Genomic DNA, 4,363 nt, shown 5'->3' with positions numbered 1-4,363 from the left:
TCCTTATATAGGTTTCTGAGAGGGTTTAGGATTAGGGATAAACATGCTTAAATCCGCTGATTGGGGTTACTTTTTGCTTAGGGTGGTCAATAGATTGAGGTCACCTGATATGTCACCATCAAGATATTCTCTAGAGTGATGTGAGAGGGGAGGGTAAATGCTGATTTTTTTGATTGTGACACATGGGGATAAGGCCTTGACCAGCATTTAAGAGCAGGTAAGGTGGCTGTTGAAACTGGAGGTTCTGCACAATATACATTTGTGAGCGTTTAGGGTGAGAGAATATTCAACAAGTATGCCACTTAATGCTTTGACCTGCTGGGTCCTCCTGAATATCAAATTCTCAAAAAATCCTCAACCATGGCTTCTTTTGACATGTGTTCTTTGAAAAAATCAGCATGTCTCTTTTCAACTCAAAAGTCTTTATCCCTGTTGACTCACATTTACCATAAGATTTTCTCCTTTCCTCCTCCTGTAACTGCATTGTTGATGCCGAATCACTGCTTCTAGTAACGGTGAACTGTTACCTACCAAATACTTATGGTGCAGTAAAAAATATTTACCATGGGTAAAAAAAGTTACTGTAGGTAAAAAGTGATTTGTATTTACCATGTAGGTGAAAAATATTTACTGTAGGTAAAAAATATTTACTGTGGTAAAAAATATTTACTGTCGGTAAAAAAGTGAAAACGGAGTATGCTGTGCTGTGAGTCCACAAGAACATCCTCGTGTAAATTTCACTAGAAATTCACACCTAGAATGGACTATTCTGTAAGATATAGGTTGTAGGCATGCATAAGAGCTCGTTCCCACGTATCTTCTGTCCATGGCACTTTTTACTCTTTGGTGCTTGTGAAGTAGGTTTTTCTTCTCTTTCGAGATCCCTTGGACTAGAGTATCCTCATTCCCCCAACAACTGACTGTGCCTTTATTGCATCTTCAGAAGGGGTCCTAAAAACCATGCATCAGTATGTTTGTCCTTGCCCAGTGGTATGAGATTTAGCCTGCATCATGTGCGTTATGTGCCATATCTGAGACGGGATTTGATCTCAGTCAGACAGTTATGGGATAGTAGATGTCGGGTATCTCTGCTTGAGCGATCTTTTGCGTTGCATTTTGGTTCGCTAGTGATTGCGAGAGGTGCCAGGAGTGGTACAGGTTACCCGTTGCATGTGGATCACGCGAGAGACGGTGTTGTCTATGTGATCATGCAACCAGGTAGAGAGAGAGAGAGAGCAGGCAAGTCTCTTTTGCTCATGGGTTGCAGGGTACTTTGCATGGAGTGCAGAGTAGTGAGCTCGTTGTGCACACAGTTGGGGCACGACTTGAGCAGTCACACAGAGAGGTGACAGAGTCAAACATGCATGCTTTGCTAGTGACTGAGCAAAGCAGAGAGTCAGTTGTGCGAGATACTTCTATGCAGGAAGACAGGAGAGCGTCTTGCTCTAGTGAGTCATGACAGGAGGACGTTGTGCAAGAGTCTATGCATACGGAGTTAGAGCATGAGAGCTCTAGTGAGTCACAGCAGATTGAGTAGTCTGTTTGCAGTGGATTATTGCAGAGGAGACTGAGATGTCAACGATTATGCAGTCATTCCTTTCTATGCTCGACAGTGAGCATGGGGATATAGTTGTGCAGGATATGTCTTCCAGCAGACACCTAGAGCAACTAGTTTGCTCTGAGGTTGCACGACAGGTTGATGCGTCTTTTGTGGACATTCAGGAGATGCATGTGGCTGACACGCCTTGTCAGTCAGAGATGCCTATTGCCAGGGATATATATGTTGATGCATGCTCTGTAGAGCTAGCAGGGCCCGCTAGCATTGCATCGGCATTCGGTGGTCTCATGTATGAGATGTTGATCTTGAGACGGATATCGCAGCTGCAGTGGGAGCATTTGCAGTTGGGGTTGCCAGTCGTTTGTTGACTGATGATGGCATAGTGCACGAGGGAGATATGCAGGTATTGCGTACATACTTGCAATACGTGTGCGGTACGTCTGGTGGTGTATGGACTTACACGGGAGCAGGACAGTCGGATGCACACGATCACAGCCAGCCAGTGGGCATCGGTTGAGAGCGGTTTTCTCTCGCCTTTTGTAGTCTTTAGACTAGGTTCCCTTGCTTAAAGGCACAGTCACCTTTAAGTGGGAGGTTGTTGGGATATAGGCGTCTGTGCCTTGCCCGGCCGCCCAGAGTCTGGGCGCCCACTGACTTGTATACCTTATACATAGCATAAGTGTATAGGGTGTTGCTCACTCTTTGAGTCTCCCCACCCATATCTGTGTGTCGTGTGTCTCCTCCTCTCTCTCACTCTCCGTCTGTGGTGCTCCCCGATCCCCTTCAATTTTTCCACATCATGGTTTGCCTAAAGTGATTATTTCTGATCGAGATTTCAAATTCTGTAGTGCTTTTTGGATTGACGTGTTTGAAAATCTTGGCACTACACTTGACTTCACTTCTGCATTTCAGCTTGAATCTAATGGTCAAACCGAAGTTACCAACCGCACTATTATTGATTTGTTAAATGCTTATGTTTCTTCTCAACCTAAGAAATGGGATGATTACCTGCATATTCTACAATTTGCATGTAGCAACACCACTCACACTGCCACGGGCAAATCTCCATTTGAAGTTGTATATGGTCACTCTCTTCCTACTCCTGCTTCACGTCTTTCTAATGTTGTGCCTGCCCGCAGATGATTTTACTAATAACTTTCATGATATTTATGCAAGTGTGCATTCTGCCATTAAACACTCACAAGAACTTTACATTAAGCATGCTAACAAGCACCACAAGGCACACCAATTCAAAGAAGGTGATTATATTTTACATCGCATTGAAAAACAAGGGATCAAAAGTGTTGATACCAATGTCTTTGTTAAGCTTGCTCCTTGTTTTTATGGACCTTTTAAAATCTCAGTTGTCATTAATGATGCTTCTTTCCGTTTGTTGCCATTGTTTCTACCTAGGAAAAGATCTTGGTGGTCTATTGAATGGTATGGAGTCTTGTGTAGGTAATACTTGGTTGAGATGTGATGCTATCCTTAATGGCATAGATCCAATTGTATGGTTCGCTTTTTTCTTTTGATTGTACCAATATTGAGAGGTTGAGTACCATCCTTTTCACATATTAAGCAATGAGGTTTTTAATTCTGGGATTGGGGTATTACACCTAGGACTTATAGATTTTCTAGAAATTGCTCCTCATTTTCCTCCTTCTCTTTCTCAAACTTCTCCTTTTTGCTTGCAATGTTTGGATAGTTTTTTCCTATTCCTCTTCTTCTTGGCTTCATCCTTTGAATTTGCATCTTTATTTGAGCTATCTGTGTCGTTATCTAAGCTATCACCATCCTCTAGTGATGCTATCTTCTTCTACATTACGTGGCACTAGAATTAGTATATCCTAGCATTTTTTCTACCCTTGTAGCTGATTCAACCACCATGCAATTGCTAATGTTGTCTTGATAGGGACTTGTAGCCCTTCAAGTACTCTACCAACGTCTCAATTACTAGTAGGCCTTTGCAATCTTTTCATCAAGATTTTGAACGTTTGGGCATCATCCTCCATGACTTAGTCTCCTTGTGTTTGCCTTTCTTGATTTTCTTCAAAACATCACTAAGGGTCCTTTTTTGTTATGAACCTAACTAGAAATGCTTTGGTTAGTAGACCATATGTGACAAAGGGGCCTGCTAGAATTGGCTATACCAATTCATGGCTACTTGCATTAATGCGGCCACAAACTGCCTCATCTTGATCTTATCTCCATACATAGCATGTCCATCTAGCCTCAAATTGGGCTACATGATAGTCTAGGTCTTCAAGTTTCTCTTATTTGAATTTACTAGCCTTTATTTGTGGTGGTTTTATTACGGTTGTCAATGATACTATTTTTGCTAATGGTCTTATGGAGCTCCTAGTCATAAGGGATTCACTCTATATAAAAAAGGGATTGCCACCTACAAGCAGACAATATGGAAAAACTCCTATTTATGACTTGTATAAGGTAAATATGACCTCCCTTTTTACACGCTTATATGGTTTCTTTTTTTAAAAAAAACCCTGACTTGTTACATAAGATTGGACTTAGGTGACCTTACATAACAAGACAAATCAAAGAGCGAATCCTTATACAATAAAAAAATTCTAATTATTTTTTTCACAATGGAATGGTTTTCAAGAAGAAACAAGATAGTTATTTGAATTCATATACTAAACAAGAACTCCTTTCAAAGAAACAACTTGAAACCCGATATTAAAAGATATAAGTACCTATCGTATCTACATAACTATTATTTCACAAAGTGGAGGATTGGGATCTTGCTCACTTAGAGAGGCAACCCTATGAGACATAAGAGTTCCC

Source organism: Adiantum capillus-veneris, chromosome 3 (genome assembly GCF_014529385.1).
Source record: "Adiantum capillus-veneris isolate H3 chromosome 3, ASM1452938v2, whole genome shotgun sequence".
Classification (NCBI taxonomy): domain Eukaryota; kingdom Viridiplantae; phylum Streptophyta; class Polypodiopsida; order Polypodiales; family Pteridaceae; genus Adiantum; species Adiantum capillus-veneris.
This window is presented reverse-complemented; position numbering follows the sequence as displayed.